Source organism: Grampus griseus, assembly GCF_964374135.1.
Source record: "Grampus griseus genome assembly, chromosome: X".
Taxonomy (NCBI): Eukaryota; Metazoa; Chordata; class Mammalia; order Artiodactyla; family Delphinidae; genus Grampus; species Grampus griseus.
Genome location: NC_138999.1, coordinates 72,489,459 through 72,511,899, shown reverse-complemented (window position 1 = coordinate 72,511,899; position 22,441 = coordinate 72,489,459). Strand labels below are relative to the sequence as shown.

General features: G+C 37.7%; 1 protein-coding gene across 2 annotated transcripts in view; it reads right to left on the bottom strand.

Annotated features, from left to right (window-relative positions):
* APOOL (apolipoprotein O like) overlaps positions 1-22,441 on the bottom strand; it is a 122,966-nt gene that overhangs the window by 57,577 nt on the left and 42,948 nt on the right. The window lies entirely within an intron of this gene.

The following is a 22,441-nucleotide window of genomic DNA, read 5'->3' as shown; positions in this document are numbered from 1 at the left end:
TGAGAAACACAGCTAAAATCTAGAGACATCTACTCCAACAATTAGGGAGCAGACCCTGCCCCTGACAGCGCAGTGACAACCACAGAACAAAGGGGAGGCCCTCTCAATATCCAGGGCAGGCTCTGGTCACCACACCATCAGTCAAATCACCTATCAAGGGGATAAGACCACAAGCCTCAGGACCAAGCTCACCCACTAGGGGGCAGGCAATAGAAGCGACAGGAACTACAATCCTGCAGCCTGCAGAAAGGAGACCACAACACCGTAAGTTTGACAAAATGAGATGACAGATATGCTGCAGATAAAGGAGCAAGATAAAAACCTACAAGAACAACTAAATGGAGAGGTGATAGGCAATCTATCTAAAAAAGAATTCAGAGTAATGATACTAAAGATGATCCAAGATCTCAGAAAAAGAATGAAGGCACAGATTAAGAAGATATAAAAAATGTTTAAGAAAGACCTAGAAGAACTAAAGAACAAACAAACAGAAATGAAAAATACAATTACTGAAATGAAAAATACACTAGAAGGAATCAATAGCAGAATAACTGAGGCAAAAGAAGGGAAAGAGCACTGGAAGGCAGAATGGTGGAAATCACTACTGCAAAACAGAATAAAGAAAAAAGAACAAAAAGAAATGAGGACAGTCTCAGAGACTTCTGGGACAACATTAAACGCACCAAAGTTCAAATTATAGGGGAAGAAGAAGAAGAAGAAGAAAGAAGAAGAAGAAGAAGAAAGAAGAAGGGGACGGGGAAGGGGAAGGGGAAGGGGGAGAAGGAGAAGGAGAAGGAGGAGAAGAAGGAGAAGAAGGAGAAGAAGGAGAAGGAGAAGAAGGAGAAGAAGAAGAAGAAGAAGAAGAAGAAGAAGAAGAAGAAGAAGAAGAAGAAGAAGAAGGAGAAGGAGAAGAAGAAGAAGAAGAAGGAGGAGGAGGACGAGGAGGAGGAGGACGAGGAGGAGGAGGAGAAGGAGGAGGAGGAGGAGGAGAAGGAGGAGGAGAAGGAGAAGGAGGAGAAGGAGAAGGAGGAGAAGGAGAAGGAGAAGGAGAAGGAGAAGGAGGAGAAGGAGGAGAAGGAGGAGAAGAAGAAGAAGAAAGAAGAGGAGGAGGAGGAGGAGGAGGAGAAGAAGAAGGAGGAGAAGAAGGAGAAGAAGGAGAAGGAGAAGGAGAAGGAGAAGGAAGAAGAAGAAAAGAAGAAAGAAGGAGGAGGAGGAGGAGGGGCAGGAGGAGGGGGAGGGGGAGGAGGGGGAGGGGGAGGAGGAGGAGGGGGAGGAGGAGGAGGGGGAGGAGGGGGAGGAGGGGGAGGAGGGGGAGGAGGGGGAGGAGGAGGAGGAGGGGGAGGAGGAGGAGGAGGAGAAGGAGGAGGAGAAGAAGAAGAAGAAGAAGAAGAAGAAGAAGAAGAAGAAGAAGAAGAAGAAGAAGAAGAAGAAGAAGAAGAAGAAGAAGAAGAAAGGACGAGAAGAGGAGGAGAAGAGGAGGAAGAGGAAGAGAAAGGAGAGGAAGGAGGAGGGGGAGGGGGAGGGGGAGAAGAAGAAGAACCATAGAAAATACTTGGGAGAAGGCGGAAGATGGCGGAAGAGTAAGACGCGGAGATCACCTTCCTCCCCACAGATACAGCAGAAATACATCTACACGTGGAACAACTCCTACAGAACACCTACTGAAGGCTGGCAGAAGACCTCAGAGCTCCCAAAAGGCAAGAAACTCCCCACGTACCTGGGTAGGGCAAAAGAAAAAAGAATAAACAGAGACAAAAGGATAGGGACGGCACCTGCACCAGTGGGAGGGAGCTGTGAAGGAGGAAAAGTTTCCACACAGTAGGAAGCCCCTTCGCGGGCGGAGACTGCGGGAGGCGGAGGGGGGAGCTTCAAAGCCGCGGAGGAGTGCACAGCAACGGGTGCGGAGGGCAAAGCGGGGAGATACGCGCACAGAGGATCGGTGCCGACCGGCACTCACCAGCCCGAGAGGCTTGTCTGCTCACCCGCCGGGGCGGGCGGGGCTCCGAGCTGAGGCTCTGAGGCTCGGGTTTCGGTTTCGGACAGAGCGCAGGGAGAGGACTGGGGTTGGCGGCTTGAACATAGCCTGAAGGGGTTAGTGCACCACAGCTAGCCGGGAGGGAGTCCGGGGAAAAGTCTGCACCTGCTGAAGAGGCAGGTGGAGACTTTTCCTTCCCTCTTTGTTTCCTGGGGCGTGAGGAGAGGGGTTTAAGAACGCTGCTTAAAGGAACTCCAGAGACGGGCGCGAGCCGCAGCTAAAAGCGCGGACCCCAGAGGCGGGCGGGAGACGTTAAGGCTGCTGCTGCCGCCACCAAGGGGCCTGTGTGCGAGCACAGGTCACTCTCCACACCCCTCTTCCGCGGAGCCTGTGCAGCCCGCCACTGCCAGGTTCCCGGGATCCAGGGACAACTTCCCCGGGAGAACGCACAGCGCGCCTCAGGCTGGTGCAAAGTCACGCCGGCCTTTGCCACTGCAGGCCCGCCCCGCACTCCGTGCCCCTCCCTCCCCGCCGGCCTGAGTGCGCCAGAGCCCCCGAATCAGCGGCTCTTTTAACCCCGTCCTGTCTGAGCAAAAAACAGACGCCCTCCAGCGACCTACACGCAGTGGCAGGGCCAAATCCAAAGCTGAGCCCTGGGAGCTGTGAGCACAAAGAAGAGAAAGGGAAATCTCTCCCAACAGCCTCAGAAGCAGCGGATTAAAGCTCCACAATCAACTTGATATACTCTGCATCTGTGGAATACCTGAATAGACAACCAAACATCCCAAATTAAGGAAGTGGACTTTAGGAGCAAGATCTATGATTTTTTCCCTTTTCCTCTTTTTGTGAATGTGTATGTGTATGCTTCTATGTGAGATCTTGTCTGTATAGTCTTGCTTCCACCATTTGTCCTAGGGTTCTATCCGTCCATGTTTTTTTTTCTTTTTAAATTTTTTTTCTTAATAATTAATTTTAATAACGTTATTACACTTTACCTTCGTTCTTTCTTTCTTTCTTTCTTTCCTTCCTTCCTTCCCTCCTTTAGACAACGAATCATCCCAAATTGAGGAGGTGCTCTCTGACAGCAAGATTTATGATTTTTCCCCATTTACCTCTTTTAGTGAGGGTGTATGTGTATGCTTCTGTGTAAGATTTTGTCAGTATAGCTTTGCTTCCAACATTTGTCCTAAGGTTCTATCCGTCCCTTTTTTTTTTTTCTAAATAAGAATTTTTTAATTCAATAACTTTATTATACTTTATTTTATTTTTACTGTATCTTCTTTCTTTCTGTCTTTTTTCCTTCTTTCCCTCCTTCCTTCCTTCCTCCCTCCCTCCCTCCTTTCTTTCCTTCTTGCCTTCTTTCCTTCTTTGCTTCTTTCTTTCTTCCTTCCTTCCTTCCTACCCTCCTTTCCCTGTTTCTTTCCTCATACTTCTACTAATTCCCTCTACTTTTTCTCCCTTTTATCCTGAGCCGTGTGGATGAAAAGCTCTTGGTACTCCAGCCAGGAGGCAGGGCTCTGCCTCTGAGGTAGGAGAGCCAAATTCAGGACACTGGTCAACAAGAGACCTCCCAGCTCCACATAATATCAAACGGTGAAAATCTCCCAGAGACCTCCATCTTAACACCAGCACCCAGCTTCACTCAACGACCAGCAAGCTACAGTGCTGGAAAACCTATGCCAAACAACTAGAAAAACAGGAACACAACCCCACCCATTAGCAGAGAGGCTGCCTAAAATCATAATAAGGCCACAGACACCCCAAAACACACCACCAGACGTGAACCTGCCCACTAGAGAGACAAGATCCAGCCTCATCCACCACAACACAGGCACTAGTCCCCTCCACCAGGAAGCCTACACAACCCACTGAACCAACCTTAGCCACTGGAGACAGACATCAAAAACAGGAGGAACTACGAACCTGCAGCCTGCAAAAAGGAGACCCCAAACACAGTAAGATAAGCAAAATGAGAAGACAGAAAAACACACAGCAGATAAAGGAGCAAGATAAAAATGCACCAGACCTAACAAATGAAGAGGAAATAGGCAGTCTACCTGAAAAAGAATTCAGAATAATGATAGTAAGGTTGATCCGAAATCTTGGAGATAGAATGGACAATAGAATGGACAAAATGCAAGAATCAGTTAACAAGGACCTAGAAGAACTAAAGATGAAACAAGCAACGATGAACAACACAATAAATGAAATTAAAAGTACTCTAGATGGGATCAATAGCAGAATAACTGAGGCAGAAGAACGGATAAGTGACCTGGAAGATAAAATAGTGGCAATAACTACTGCAGAGCAGAATAAAGAAAAAAGAAGGAAAAGAACTGAGGACAGTCTCAGAGACCTCTGGGACAACATTAAATGCACCAACATTCGAATTATAGGGGTTCCAGAAGAAGACGAGAAAAAGAAAGGGACTGAGAAAATATTTGAAGAGATTAGAGTTGAAAACGTCCCTAATATGGGAAAGGAAATAGTTAATCAAGTCCAGGAAGCACAGAGAGTCCCATACAGGATAAATCGAAGGAGAAATACGCCAAGACACATATTAATCAAACTGTCAAAAATTAAATACAAAGAAAGCATATTAAAAGCAGCAAGGGAAAAACAACAAACAACACATAAGGGAATCCCCATAAGGTTAACAGCTGATCTCTCAGCAGAAACCCTACAAGCCAGAAGGGAGTGGCAGGACATACTGAAACTGATGAAGGAGAAAAACCTGCAGCCAAGACTACTCTACCCAGCAAGGATCTCATTCAGATTTGATGGAGAAATTAAAACCTTTACAGACAAGCAAAAGCTGAGAGAGTTCAGCACCACCAAACCAGCTTTACAACAAATGCTAAAGGATCTTCTCTAGGCAAGAAACACAAGAGAAGGAAAAGACCTATAATAACGAACCCAAAACAATTTAGAAAATGGGAATAGGAACATACATATCGATAATTACCTTAAATGTAAATGGACTAAATGCTCCCACCAAAAGACACAGATTAGCTGAATGGATCCAAAAACAAGACCCTTATATATGCTGTCTACAAGAGACCCACTTCAGACCTAGAGACACATACAGACTGAAAGTAAGGGGATGGAAAAAGATATTCCATGCAAATGGAAACCAAAAGAAAGCTGGAGTAGCAATTCTCATATCAGACAAAATAGACTTTAAAATAAGGACTATTAAAAGAGACAAAGAAGGACACTACATAATGATCAAGGGATTGATCCAAGAAGAAGATATAACAATTGTAAATATTTATGCACCCAACATAGGAGCACCTCAATACATAAGGCAAATACTAACAGCCATAAAAGGGGAAATCGATAGTAACACATTCATAGTAGGGGACTTAAACACCCCACTTTCACCCATGGACAGATCATCCAAAATGAAAATAAATAAGGAAACACAAGCTTTAAATGATACATTAAACAAGATGGACTTAATTGATATTTATAGGACACTCCATCCAAAAACAACAGAATACACATTTTTCTCAAGTGCTCATGGAACATTCTCCAGGATAGATCATATCTTAGGTCACAAATCAAGCCTTGGTAAACTTAAGAAAATTGAAATTGTATCAAGTATCTTTTCTGACCACAACGCCATGAGACTAGATATCAATTACAGGAAAAGATCTGTAAAAAATACAAACACATGGAGGCTAAACAATACACTACTTAATAATGAAGTGATCACTGAAGAAATCAAAGAGGAAATCAAAAAATACCTAGAAACAAATGACAATGGAGACATAACGACCCAAAACCTGTGGGATGCAGCAAAAGCAGTTCTAAGGGGGAAGTTTATAGCAATACAAGCCCACCTTAAGAAGCAGGAAACATCTAGAATAAACAACCTAACCTTGCACCTCAAGCAATTAGAGAAAGAAGAACAAAAAAACCCCAAAGCTAGCAGAAGGAAAGAAATCATAAAGATCAGATCAGAAATAAATGAAAAAGAAATGAAGGAAACAATAGCAAAGATCAATAAAACTAAAAGCTGGTTCCTTGAGAAGATAAACAAAATAGATAAACCACTACCCAGACTCATCAATAAAAAAAGGGAGAAGACTCAAATCAATAGAATTAGAAATGAAAAAGGAGAGGTAACAACTGACACTGCAGAAATAAAAGAGATCATGAGAGATTACTACAAGCAACTCTATGCCAATAAAATGGACAATCTGGAAGAAATGGACAAATTCTTAGAAATGCACAACCTGCCAAGACTGAATCAGGAAGAAGAGAAAATATGAACAGACCAATCACAAACATTGAAATTGAAACTGTGATTAAAAATCTTCCAACAAAGAAAAGCCCAGGACCAGATGGCTTCACAGGCGAATTCTATCAAACATTTAGAGAGGAGCTAACACCTATCCTTCTCAAACTCTTCCAAAATATAGCAGAGGGAGGAACACACCCAAACTCCTTCTACGAGGCCACCATCACCTTGATACCAAAACCAGACAAGGATGTCACAAAGAAAGAAAACTACAGGCCAATATCACTGATGAACATAGATGCAAAAATCCTCAACAAAATACTAGCAAACAGAATCCAACATCACATTAAAAGGATCATACACCATGATCAAGTGGAGTTTATTCCAGGAATGCAAGGATTCTTCAATATACGCAAATCTATCAATGTGATACACCATATTAACAAATTGAAGGAGAAAAACCATATGATCATCTCAATAGATGCAGAGAAAGCTTTTGACAAAATTCAACACCCATTTATGATAAAAACCCTGCAGAAAGTAGGCATAGAGGGAACTTTCCTCAACATAATAAAGGCCATATATGACAAGCCCACAGCAAACATCATCCTCAATGGTGAAAAACTGAAAGCATTTCCACTAAGATCAGGAACAAGACAAGGTTGCCCACTCTCACCACTCTTATTCAACATAGTTTTGGAAGTTTTAGCCACAGCAATCAGAGAAGAAAAAGAAATAAAAGGAATCCAAATCGGAAAAGAAGAAGTAAAGCTGTCACTGTTTGCAGATGACATGATCCTATACATAGAGAACCCTAAAGAGGCTACCAGAAAACTACTAGAGCTAATCAATGAATTTGGTAAAGTGGCAGGATACAAAATTAATGCACAGAAATCTCTGGCATTCCTATATACTAATGATGAAAAATCTGAAAGTGAAATCAAGAAAACACTCCCATTTACCACTGCAACAAAAAGAATAAAATATCTAGGAATACACCTACCTAAGGAGACAAAAGACCTGTATGCAGAAAATTATAAGACACTGATGAAAGAAATTAAACATGATACAAATAGATGGAGAGATATACCATGTTCTTGGATTGGAAGAATCAACATTGTGAAAATGACTCTACTACCCAAAGCAATCTATAGATTCAATGCAATCCCTATCAAACTACCACTGGCATTTTTCACAGAACTAGAACAAAAAATTTTACAATTTGTATGGAAACACAAAAGACCCCGAATAGCCAAAGCAATCTTGAGAACGAAAGAAGGAACTGGAGGAATCAGGCTCCCTGACTTCAGACTATACTACAAAGCTACAGTTATCAAGACGGTATGGTACTGGCACAAAAACAGAAAGATAGATCAATGGAACAGGATAGAAATCCCAGAGGTAAACCCATGCACATATGGACACCTTATCTTTGATAAAGGTGGCAGTAATGTACAGGGGAGAAAGGACAGCCTCTTCAATAAGTGGTGCTGGGAAAACTGGACAGGTACATGTAAAAGTATGAGATTAGATCACTCCCTAACACCATACACAAAAATAAGCTCAAAATGGATTAAAGACCTAAATGTAAGGCCAGAAACTATCAAACCTTAGAGGAAAACATAGGCAGAACACTCTATGACATAAATCACAGCAAGATCCTTTTTGACCCACCTCCTAGAGTAATGGAAATAAAAACAAAAATAAACAAATGGGACCTAATGAAACTTCAAAGCTTTTGCACAGCAAAGGAAACCATAAACAAGACCAAAAGACAACCCTCAGAATGGGAGAAAATATTTGCAAATGAAGCAACCGACAAAGGATTAATCTCTAAAATTTACAAGCAGCTCATGCAGCTCAATAACAAGAAAACAAACAACCCAATCCAAAAATGGGCAGAAGACCTAAATAGACATTTCTCCAAAGAAGATATACAGACTGCCAACAAACACATGAAAGAATGCTCAACATCATTAATCATTAGAGAAATGCAAATCAAAACTACAATGAGATATCATCTCACACCAGTCAGAATGGCCATCATCAAAAAATCTAGAAACAATAAATGCTGGAGAGGGTGTGGAGAAAAGGGAACACTCTTGCACTGCTGGTGGGAATGTGAATTGGTTCAGCCACTATGGAGAACAGTATGGAGGTTCCTTAAAAAGTACAAATAGAACTACCATATGACCCAGCAATCCCACTACTGGGCATATACCCTGAGAAAACCAAAATTCAAAAAGAGTCATGTACCAAAATGTTCACTGCAGCTCTATTTACAATAGCCCAGAGATGGAAACAACCTAAGTGCCCATCATCGGATGAATGGATAAAGAAGATGTGGCACATATATACAATGGAATATTACTCAGCCATAGAAAGAAACGAAATTGAGCTATTTGTAATGAGCTGGATAGACCTAGAGTCTGTCATACAGAGTGAAGTAAGTCAGAAAGAAAAAGACAAATACCGTATGCTAACACATATATATGGAATTTAAGAAAAAAAAATGTCATGAAGAACCTAGGGGTAAAGCAGGAATAAAGACGCAGACCTCCTAGAGAACAGACTTGAGGTTATGGGGAGGGGGAAGGGTGAGCTGTGACAGGGCGAGAGAGAGTCATGGGCATATACACACTAACAAACGTAGTAAGGTAGATAGCTAGTGGGAAGCAGCCGCATGGCACAGGGATATTGGCTCGGTGCTTTGTGACAGCCTGGAGGGGTGGGATAGGGAGGGTGGGAGGGAGGGAGACGCAAGAGGGAAGACATATGGGAACATATGTTTATGTATGACTGATTCACTTTGTTATAAAGCAGAAACTAACACACCATTGTAAAGCAATTATACCCCAATAAAGATGTTAAAAAAAATAAAATAAATAAATAAATAAATAAATAAATAAAAAATGAAAATACTTGGAGAGATTATAGTCAAAAACTTCCTTAACATGAGAAAGGAAATAGTCACCCAAGTCCAGGAATCGCAGAGTCCCATACCGGATTAACCCAAGGAGGACCATAACAAGGCACATATTACTCAAACTAACAAAAATTAAATACAAAGAAAAAATATTAAAAGCAGCAAGGAAAAAGCAAAAAATAACACACAAGGGAATCCCCATAAGGTTATCAGCTGATTTTTCAGCAGAAACTCTGTAGGCCAGAAGAGAGGGGCAGGATATATTTCAAGTGATGAAAGGGAAAAACCTACAACCAAGAATACCCTACCCAGCAAGGCTCTTGGTCAGATTTGAAGGAGAAATCAAAAGCTTTACAGAGAAGCAAAAGCTAAGAGAGTTCAGCACCACCAAACCAGCTATACAACAAATGCAAAAGGAACTTCTCTAGGCAGAGGAAAAAAAAAAAGAGGCCACAACTAGAAACAGGGAAATTACAAACGGGAAAGCTCACTGGTAAAGGCAAACATACAGTAAAAGCAGGAAATCATCCTTACAGAAATATGATATCAAAATGAGCAACTGTGAGAAGAGAATATAAATGCAGGAAATGGGAATTGTATTTGAAATTAAGAGGCCACCAACTTAAAACCACCTTCTCTATATAGGCTGCTTTATCAAAACCTCATGGGAAATGTAAACCAAAAAATGACAATAGATATACACACAAAAAAGTAACCCAAACACAACACTAAAGATGGTCATCAAACCGCAAAAGAAGAGAACAAAAGAGAAAGGGCAGATAAAAGACCAAAAAAAACAAACCCAAAACAATTACAAAAATGGCAGTAGGAACATACATATTGATAATTACCTTAAATGTAAATGGATTAAAAGCTTCAACCAAAAGACACAGACTGGCTGAATGGATACACAAACAAGACCCGTATATAGGCTGTTTACAAGACAGCCACTTCAAACCTAGGGACACATACAGACTGAAAGTGAGGGGATGGAAAAAGATATTCCATGCAAATGGAAATCAAAAGAAAGCTAGGGTAGCAATACTCATATCAGACAATACAGACTTTTAAAATAAAGACTATTACAAGGGACAAGGAAGGACACTACATAATGATCAAGAGATCAATCCAAGAAGACGATATAACAATTGTAAATATATATGCACCCAACACAGGAGCACCTCAATATATAGGACAAAGGATAACAGCCATAAAAGGGGAAATAAACAGTAAAACAATAATAGTGGGGGACTTTAGCACCCCACTTACATGAATGGACAGATCATCCAGACAGAAAATAAATAAGGAAACACAAGCCTTAAATGCCACATTAGACCAGATAGACTTAACTGATATTTATAAGACATTCCATCCAAAAGCAGCTGAATACACTTTCCTCCCAAGTGCACAGAAACGTTCTCCAGGATAGATCACATCATGGGTAACAAATCGAGCCTTGGTAAATTTAAGAAAACTGAAATCATATCAAGCATCTTTTCTGACCACAACACTATGAGATTAGAAATCAATTACAGGAAAAACTGTAAAAAACGCAAACATGTGGAGGCTAAACAATATGTTACTAAATAACCAATGGATGACTAAAGAAATCAAAGAGGAAATAAAAAATTACCTAGAAAAAATGGCAGTGAAAAGATGATGACCCAAAACCTATGGGATGCAGCAAAAGCAGTTTTAAGAGGGAAGCTTATAGCAATACAATCTTATCTCAAGAAACAAGATAAACAAAAATCTCAAATAAACAATCTGTCCTTATACCTAAAGCAACTAAAGAAAAGAGAAGAAACAAAACCTGAAGTTAGTAGAAGGAAAGAAATCATAAAGATCAGAGGAGAAATAAATGAAATAGAGATGAAGAAAACAAAGATCAATGAAACTAAAGGCTTGTTCTTTGAAGAGATAAACAAAATTGATAAACATTTAGCCAGACTAATCAAGAAAAAATGAGAGAGGACTCAAATCAATAAAATTAGAAATGAAAAGAAGTTACAACTGATAGCACAGAAACACAGAGGACCATGAGACTACTACAAGCAACTATATGCCAATAAAATGGACAACCTAGAAGAAATGGACAAATTCTTAGAAAGGTACAACCTTCCAAGACTGAACAAGGAAGAAATAGAAAATATGAAAAGACCAATCAGAAACACTGAAACTGATTGAAGCTGTGATTAAGTATCTTCCAACAAACAAAAGTCCAGGAACTGATGGCTTCACAGGTGAATTCTATCAAACATCTAGAGAAGACTTAACACCTACTCCTCTGAAACTCTTCCAAAAAATTAGAGGAAGGAACATACCCAAGCTCATTCTACAAGGCCACCACCACCCTGATACCAAAACCAAAAACGGTATCACAAAAAAAGAAAATTACAGGCCAATATTACTGATGAACATAGATGCAAAAATCATCAAGAAAATACTACCAAACCAAATCCAACCACACATTAAAAAGATTATACACCATGATCAAGTGGGATTTATCCCAGGGATGCAAGGATTCTTCAACACATGCAAATCAATCAATGTGATGCACCCTATTAACAAATTGAAGAAGAAAAAACATGATCAACTCAATAGTAAAACTATCTCTGGAGATGATAGGATTTTATACATGGAAAACCCTAAAGATGCTACCAGAAAACTACTAGAGTTCATCAATGAATGTGGTAAAGTTGCAGGATACAAAATTAATATACAGAAATCTTTTGCATTCCTACACACTAACAATGAAAGTTCAGAAAGAGAAATTAAGGAAACAATCCCATTTACCATTGCATCAGAAAAAATAAAATACCTAGGAATATGGGCTTCCCTGGTGGCGCAGTGGTTGAGAGTCCGCCTGCCAATGCAGGGGACACGGGTTCATGCCCCGGTCCGGGAGGATCCCACATGCTGTGGACCGGCTGAGCCTGCGAGCCATGGCCACTGGGCCCGTGTGTCCGGAGCCTGTGCTCCGCAACAGGAGAGGCCACAACAGTGAGAGGCTCGTATACCACACACACACACAAAAAAAAACCTAGGAATAAACCTACCTAAGGAGGCAAAAGACCTGTACTTAGAAAACTATAAGATACTGATGAAAGTAATAAAAGATAACACAAACTGATGGAGAGATAGACCATGTTCCTGGAATGGAAGAATCAATATTGGGAAATGACTATACTACCCAGGGCAATCTACAGATTCAATGCAATCTCTATCAAATTACCAAGGGCATTTTTCACAGAACTAGAACAAAAAATTTTACAATTTGTATGGAAACACAAAAGACCCCGAATAGCCAAAGCAATCCTGAGGAAAACAGACGTAGCTGGAGGAATCAGGCTCCCTGACTTCAGACTATACTACAAAGCTACAGTAATCAAGACAGTATGGTATTGGCACAAAAACAGAAGTATAGCTCAGTGGAACAGGATAGAAAGCTGCGAGATAAACCCACACACCTATTGTCACCTAATCTATGACAAAGGAGGCAAGAATACACAATGAAGGAAAGACAGCCTCTTCAATAAGTGGTGCTGAGAAGACTGGACAGCTACATGTAAACAAATGAAATTAGAACACTCCCTAATACCATACACAAAAATAAACTCAAAATGTATTAAAGACCTAAATGTAAGGCCAGATACTATAAAACTCTTAGAGAAAAATGTAGGCAGAACACTGACATAAATCGCAGCAGTATCATTTTGGTTCCACCTCTTAGAGTAATGAAAATAAAAACAAAAGTAAACAAATGGGACCTAATGAAACTTAAAAGCTTTTGCATAGCAAAGGAAAGCATAAACAAAACAAAAAGGCAACCCTCAGAATGGGAGAAAATATTTGCAAATGAAGCAACCAACAAGGGATTAATCTCCAAAATATACAAACAGTTCATGGAGCTCAATATCAAAAAGACAAACACCCTAATCAAAAAATGGATGGAGGATATAGATATTTTTCCAAAGAAGACATACACATGGCTAAAAAGCACATGAAAAGATGCTCAACATCACTAATTATTAGAGAAATGGAAATCAAAACTACAATGAGGTATCACCTCACAGTGGTTAGAATGGCCATCATCAAAAAACCTACAAACAATAAATGCTGGAGAGTGTGCGGAGCAAAGGGAACCATCCTACACTATTCGTGGGAATGTAAATTGGTATAGCCACTCTGGGGAACAGTAGGGAGGTTCTTTAAAAAACTAAAATAGAGCTACCATATGATCCAGCGACCTCACTCCTGGGCATATATCTGAAGAAAAACATAATTTGAAATGATACCTGCACCCCAATGTTCATTGCAGCACTATTTACAATAGCCAGGACATGGAAGCAACCTAAATGTCCATCAACAGAGGAATGGATAAAGAAGATGTGGTACATATATACAATGGAATATTAGTCAGCCATTAAAAAGAACGAAATTTGCAACCACATTTGCAACAACATGGATGGACCTGGAGACTGTCATACTGAGTGAAGTAAGTCAGACAGAGAAAGACAAGTATCATATAATATCACTTATATGTGGAATCTAAAATAAAGGTATAAATGAACTTATCTACAAAACAGAAATAGAGTTACAGATGTAGAAAACAAGTTTATGGTTACCAGCGGGCAAGGGGTGGGGGAAGGATAAGTTGGGAGATTGGGATTGACATATACACACTACTGTATATAAAATAGGTAACCAATCAGGACCTACTGTACAGCACAGAGAACTCTACTCAATAGTCTGTAATGGCCTATATGGGAAAGGAATCTAAAAAAGAGTGGATATGTGTATATGTATAACTGATTCACTTTGCTGTACACTTGAAAGTAACACAACATGGTAAATCAACCATACTCCAATAAAATTAAAAAAAAAATAAAATTAGCAGTAATGATTGCACAACTCTAAATATACTAAAACCCAACTAATTGTAAGAAAAGAAAAACAACTAAAACATGAATAAATGCTTGTGACTTTTCGTTAGGCAAAAACGTCTTAGACATGACAGCAAAATAATAATCCATAAATTCAAAAATGAATAAGTTGGAATTTATAAAATTAAAATTTTCTGTTCCTCAAAAGACACTTTTAAAAGGAGGTAATGTGTGCAGAACGATTTCCCACCCAAAGACATTTATGTCTTAATCTACAGAAGCCACGAATATGTTATGTTACAATGGCAAAGTGGAGTTAAGGTTGCATATGTAATTAACATTAATCAGGTGACCTTAAGATAGGAAGATTTTCTTGGATTATCTGGGTGGGTTCAAAGTAATCACAAGACATTAAAAGTAGAAGAGGGAGGTGGAATGGTAATGACAGAAGATGTGACTACAGAAGCATGGTCAGAGTTATGTGACATGAGAATGACTTACACTACTTTTCCTGGCTTTGAAAATGGAGGAATTGGACCACAAACCAAGGAAAGTGGGCCAGTCTCTACAAGATGATACAATGAAGAAATGGATTTTCTCAACGGCCTTCAGAAAGAAATGCAACCCTGCCAACATCTTGACTTTAGCCCAATGTACATGTGTTAGAATTCTAACTTAACAGAAACTATAATAAAATTTTGCTGTTTAAAATCACTAATTTCATGGTAGTTTGTTACAGAAACAATGAAAAAGTAATACAGAAGGAAGAGATAAGCCACAGTTTGGGAGAAAATATTTGCAAAACACATACCTATATACCTGATATAGGGATGAAAATCCAGAAATATATAAAAAACTTTCAAAGCTCAATAATAACAAAACAAACAACCTAATAAAAATGGGCCAAACATTTTAACATACTCTTCACCAAAGAAGAATGGCAAATAAACACATGAAAAGATGCTCAACATAATTAGTCATTAGAAAAATGCAAGTTAAATGTACAGTGCTATACCTGTACATAACCACTAAAATGACTAATATATAAAATGATGTTCAACTTCATTAATAACATGGAAATGCAAATGAAAACCACAATGAGATAGCATTTCAGCTCCAACTGTTTGGCAAACTAAAGTCTGACAATATCAAGTGTTGACATGAATGTGTAGCAACCTCAACATCTATATACTGCTTATGGGAATGTAAATTGGTACATATACTTTGAAAAACAATTTGGCATACTATAGCAAATTTGAAAATGATACATATTGTATGACTCAGTAGTTCCACTCCTAGGTATATTTAGAGAAACGATTGTAATTGTGTACCTAGAAATATGTACAATAATGTTCACAGCAACATTTTAATTGCAAAAATCTGGAAACACCTCAAATGTCTGTCAGCAGTAGAATGGATAATTAAACTGGGATATATCCACAAAATGAAATACTATAAATTAGGGGAAAATATATAAATTACAGGTACATGGAAAAATCTGGATGGATTTCAGGAATTTGAGCATAAAAAAGTATTTGTAGAGCAAAAAAGGTAAAATGTAGAAAATTATATGTAATATATTTCTATCAATATATAGCTCAAAAACATTGTTTAGTAATACAGACATATAAGGTGAAGTTAAAAAATTAAGAAAGGGAACAATAATCAAAATTCAGGGTAGGGTAGTGGTTATCTCTGAATGGATAGGGAATGGGATGAGAATCAGGGTATTTTATTTTGTTTTTCCTTTAAACTGGGTAGTAGGTAGGTATATGGTTGTTCATCATGTTATTATTTTTATACCTTTCATAAACTGATTAAACAGTCTTTTGGTTCTAATCCATATTTAATAAATACAAATATAAAACATAAAAGAATTATGAAAAATTTAATGAGGTAAGGACTTATTTCCTTCAAAAATACTTATTTTTTACTTTATGTTCAGGGTATAGCACCTTTCTATAAGGTTTGGTAAAGACATATTTGGGGAGAATCAAGTTTACAAATCAACAGCAAGGGAACTAGATTATTAATAGCTTCAGATTTGATCTTCTATCAGCAACAAACATGAAACAGTGTAGGTTTTGTAAAACTTTAACAGTAATGGGTCACAAAAGTCTTGTTTTTACCATTAGATAAATGAGCCTTTGCTACCTGTACCAGGATTAAAGTGTTTATCTTTCCAGACTAATACTTGAAATTTAAATTCACCACATTGGCAACTATGTATAGCTAGGAAGGTCAGAGGTGCAATTTTATATTAAAGGTGCACTACATGCATAAAAAGCACGCACACAGCAAGTAAGGAAGTTCCCCAACTCCTCAAGGAAGAATGCATGTGGATGCATGGGTGTTAAAGTAGATAACATTTGTCCATTATGTCCCCATCCTCTCTAATCTTTATGCTCCTCAATTCCAAACTTTATGAGTCATTAAGTGTTCTTGTTTTCTCTTCTATCCTAATCAAAACCTACTGATTCTTCATTTATACCCTAGTATAAATTAGCTTAACAGTTTAAAGAACAGGTTTGTTATTTGTGGTCTACTGTAAGCAAAATTTTGTATATGTACTTTTCTAGGAAGAGCATCCGAAGTTTTCGTCAGATTCTCAAACGGGTCAAAATGGTTAAGAACCAGTGCTGTAAAGTATTTTCCTTCTTAGATATGGGCATTCAAGCACACTTGAAAGGTTTATGATAAAAGTATTTATTGAAATGGTAAACAAAATTGACAAACTCTTAGCTAGACTAATAAAAAAAGAGTAGATTCAAATAAATAAAATTAGAAATGAAAGATAAGACATTACAGTGGATGCCTCAGAAACAAAAAGGATAATAAAGGATTATTATGAATAGGTATATGCCAACAATTTGATAACTTAGAAGAAATTGATAACTTTCTAGAAACTAACAACTTACCAAGACTGAATCAAGAAGAAATAGAAAGCCTGAACAGACCAATAACCAATAAGGAGATTGAATCAGTAATCAAAAATCCCTCAACAAAGAAGAACCCAAGGTCAGATGGCTTCATGGGTGAAGAATGGTATTCGAAGAATACCAGTTCTTCTTAAACTCTCCTAAAAAATAGAAGAGGGAACACTTCCAAATTCATTTGATGGTATCACTCTGATATTAAAGCCAGACAAAGGCACTACAGGAAAAGAAAACTACAAGCCAATATCCCTAACAAACACAGATGCAAAAATCCTCAATAAAGTAACAGCAAACTAAATTCAACAGCATATTAACAGGATTATACAACAGGAACAAGTGGACTGTATCCCTCAGATGCAAGGATGATTCACCGTATGTATATCAATGTGACACACCACATTAACAGAATAAAGGATGAAAACCACATTTGTGATCACCTCAGTAGATACAGAAAAAGCATTTTACAAAATTCAAAATCCATTCATGAGAAAAAGCTCTCAACAAAATAGGTATAGAAAGAACTTAATTCAATAAACATCATATATGAAAAGCCCACAGCTAACATCAAAATCAATTGGGAAAAACTGAAAACTTATTCTCCAAATCCAGTACAAGTCAAGGGTGTCCACATCTGAAACTTCCATTTAACATAGTATTGGAAGTCCTAGCCAGAGCAACTAGACAAGAAAAAGAAATATAAGGAATTCAAATCAGAAAGGAAGAAGTTAAATATCTGCAGAAGACACAATCATATATGTAGAAAACTCTAACGACAACCACAAACTATTAGAATTAATAAACAAATTCACTAAAGCTGCAAGATACAAAATCGACATACAAAATATCAGTTGTGTTTCTATACACTAACAATGAACTATCCAAAAAAAATTAAGAAAACAATTCCATTTCCAATAGCAATAAAAAGAATGAAACAGTTAAGAATAAACTCAACCAGAGGTGAAAGACTTGTACACTGAAAATTATAAAAAAACTGATGAAGGAAATTAAAGACACAAAAATGGGCTTCCCTGGTGGCGCAGTGGTTGAGAGTCTGCCTGCCGATGCAGGGGACACGGGTTCGTGCCCTGGTCCGGGAAGATCTCACATGCCGTGGAGCAGCTGGGCCCGTGAGCCATGGCCGCTGAGCCTGCGCATCCGCAGCCTGTGCTCCACAACGGGAGAGGACACAACAGTGAGAGGCCCATGTACCACAAAAAAAAAAAAAAAAAAAAATGGAAAGACACCCCATGTTCATGGATTGGAAGAATTAATATTGTTAAAATGTCCATGCTACCCAAAGTGATCTACACATTAAATGCAATTCCTATTAAAATCCCAATAGCATTCTTTACAGAAAAAGAAGAAAAATCCTAAATTTTATATGGAAACAAAAAAGACCCTGAAAAGCAAGTCTTGAGCAAGAACAAAGCTGGAGGTATCACACATCCTGATTTCAAAATATATTACAAAGTTACAGTAATCCAAACAGTATTGTATTGGCATAAAAACACACATAGACCAATGTAACAGAACAGATTACAGAGAAATAAACCCATGCGTTTATGGCCAACTGATCTTTGACAAGGGTGCCAAAAACACAGTAGGGAAAGGATAGTCATTTCAATAAATGGTGTTGGGAGAACTGGGTATCTAGATGCAGAAGAATGAAATTGGATCCTAATTTCCCATCTCACACCATATAAAATATCAACTCAATATAGATTAAAGACTTAAATGTAAAAACTGAAATGTAAAACTACTAAAAGAAAGCACAGTGTAAAAACTTCTTGACATTGGTCTTAGCAATGACCCCAAAAGCACAGATAACAAAAGCAAAAATAAACAAGGGGGACAACATCAAACTAAAAAGCTTCTGTACAGCAAAGGAAACAACAGAGGCAACCTATAGAATGGTAGAAAATATTTGCAAACCATGTATCTGATAAGGGTTAACATCCAAAACATATAAGGAACTCATACAACTCAACAGCAAAAAAATAACTGACTAAAAAATGGGCAAAGAACAGTAATAGACATTTCTCAAAAGAAGACATAAAAATGGCCAACACGTATATGAAAAGTTGCTCAGCATCACTAGTCATCAGGGAAGTGCAAATTAAAACCACAATGATATATCACCTCACAACAGTTGAATGGCAAAAAGTCACGAGATAACAAGTGTTGGCAAGGATGTGGAGAAAAGAGAACCCTTAAACACTGTTGGTAGGAATGTAAATTGGTATAGCTATTATGGAAAACAGTATGGAGGTTCCTCAAAAACTCAAAAATAGAACTACCATATGATCCAGTAATCCCACTTCTGGGACTATATCCAAAGAAAATGAAATCTGGATCTTGAAGAGATACTTGCACCTCCCATGTTCATTGCAGCATTATTCAAATAGCCAAGATATGGAAACAACCTAAATGTCCATCAACAGATGAATGGATAAAGAAAATATCATGTGTGTATGTATGTGTGTATATGTGTGTGTGCGTGTTAATACTGAAGACTGCAAATTTCATGGTTTAGAAATGTATATACATATATGTGTGCATGTGTGTGTATACACACACATGCATACACATACATACAATGGTATAAAGAGGATATCCTCCCATTTTTGACAACAAGGCTGAACCTGGAGGACATTATACTAAGTGAAATAAGGCAGACTCAGAAGAGAAATACTGTATGATCTCACTTACATGTATAATCTAAAATAGACTCAAAATCAGAGAGAAGAATACTGGTTACCGGTGTGGGGTAAGGTAGAGGGGAAAATGGGGAGGTGTTGGCCAAAGAGTACAAAGCTTCAGTTATGCAAGAAGAGGAAGTTCCAGAGATCTAATACATATCATGGTGACTATGGTTAATAATGTTGTATTGTATACTTAAAATTTGCTAAGAGGGTGGATCTTAAGTGTTCTCACCACATACACACACATACACAATAAAATGGTAATTATATGAGGTGACATATATGTTAATTAGCTTGATTGTGGTGATCATTTCACGATGTATACATATGTCAAAACATCAAGCTGTACACTTTAAATGAATATTCTGATCCTGGATTGGAGGCCCTGGCTTAAATGCCATTTATTGTATTGTATAAATACAACTTGTTTGTATTCAATTAGAAATTAAGATTAGATTTAGTAAACTATAAAACAACATTTAAATTAAATTGAACGAAAGTAACTAGAACTCTCAAATCAATATTTTTCTCTGTTATTTTTTGCCGAAAACAAGCAAATGACAAGCAAATAAGTCAAACTCATATTATAGAAATACTTTAAAAAGAAACAACTGGTAATGTCTATGGCTGACTGTATACACACAGCACAACCTCCAGTCATTTTACAGTCTGAATACTGAGAATTTTATGGTTTAAGAAAAGGGTCACCCCACAACTCTGCAGAGTTTTCTAATAGAGAGATTTAATTACATTCATGACATCATAATTAATAAGGCAGGAGTATATTGATACAGTTGAAAACGATGTTTAACAAGAGAGTTGAACTGAAAAAGGATCTTCTCATTAGCCACAAGTTTACCAGAAGAGTCAATTAACCAGAACACCTCATTCATAAAGCATTCTGGCTTAGTACAGATTTATTGTAAATAGATTTAAACAAAGGCATAACTCACTTTACACAATAAAAGTACCGGGGAATAGTTCATGCAAATCACATTTTCATTCCTTCAGCAATTCTAAGTTTCTCAAGGATTGAATCCTGATTATATGAATAGTCCCTAGCACTCAGCTGGCAACTTTATTTAATAAGTAATTCAGTTGAATTCTATTTAAAATGTACTGGGGAATACAATAAATACCAAGAAATCTTGTTTATTCCATAATATAGTAAAGAGCAAAAATTTATTTTAAAATTCAGAAATATGTAAATTCAGCTATTAGGGACAAATGCTAGTTACTTATTATCCAATCTAGATTTTGAGCTTTCCAAACATAGGAGTATCAAGGTAGGCTTAAAAACATCATCTCTCTGAGATTAATAAAAAGGAGAAAAAATACTGAGAGTCAGCAAGTATATAGGAGAGTGAATCTATTCTAGACTGCTAATGAAAATTAATAAAACTTTACCCAGTGCTTCGTATATGACTCAAACATATATAAGAGAAGCTCAGGAAATATTTTTCTGTTTAATAAATGAATAAATACCACCTTTATGTATGTCAGTTTGGCAATACATTGATATTTTTCATGCCTTCTGACTTACAATTCCATTTCTAGAAATTTATTCTAAGGAAACAGTTATAGATGCACATAAAGATTTATGTACAAGGTGTTTCGACAAAGCATTGATTACATTAGCAAAATAATTGGAAATATGTTAAATTTCCAAAAATTTATGAAAATTGTACATTTGAAAATGGTATATTCATACACAGAATATTTATGCCACTGTTAAGAATTCTGTCCAATGCCATCCAACTACTCAGTGGTGGGGTCAGGATTCAGTTTCAGGCCTGTTTGACTCGAGTTTATATTTCTAAGCATGTAGATAAATTCAAGAATAACTTGAGGCTAGAAAAGATGAAAAGTACAATGGTGAATAGAATCAGTTACTACAATGAGATACCAATAGGCTGGCATGATAGATTAGATCAACAAGATAAAAGTTAAAAAGACATAAATGTACCTGTAACTAAGTCCAAAAAGTCTATATGCTTAAGTACAGACTGAGAAAAGACATAGCTTACCAGTGGCCCATGTAAAAAAGTTTAATGAATTTTAGAGAACTGCACAATCACTATATCATGGTCAAAGGCTGATTATAAGCAAGGTTGATTGTGATGACTCAAAACAAAAATAAATATAAAAACAAATGTGATCTTAGGTAGTTTTAACAGAAATATATTATGTAGAACAAGAGAAGTCAGAGTCTGACTCTATCCTGCGGTAGTCAAAATACTTACTCCCGAAGAAAACACTAACCATCCTGAACATGTTTGGCAGAGAATGACCATGAAAGTGAAGGAACTCAAAGCTATGACATATGAGGAATGGTTAAACTACTAATACACTTATCCAGGAAGCAAAACTACTTAAAGTGTAACTGACATCTGAAGAGTTGTTTTGTGGAAGAGAGATGAGAATTGTTCTGTATGGCACCAGTGCAAGAGATACAGGGCCAATGGGTAGAACTTATAATTATGACACAGGTTTGTGTTTGACATAAGAAAGGACCTTAAGTTGAACGAGAGCTGCCAGAAAATGGAATGGACTGCCTTAGGTTCCTTAATCCAGAGTTTTATTCATGTAGAAGAAAACAGCCAGTTAGCGTACCTATTGTAGAGGGGAGTACGGTACCACAGTGAAGACTGAACTAGAAAACATTTAAAATTACTTTCAAAACTGAGATCTTAATGAATTTCTTAAACTCAGGCTTCCAAATATCAGGTGTACCTGTATAAACATTTTAAGAAAGAAAAGTCAGACTGCT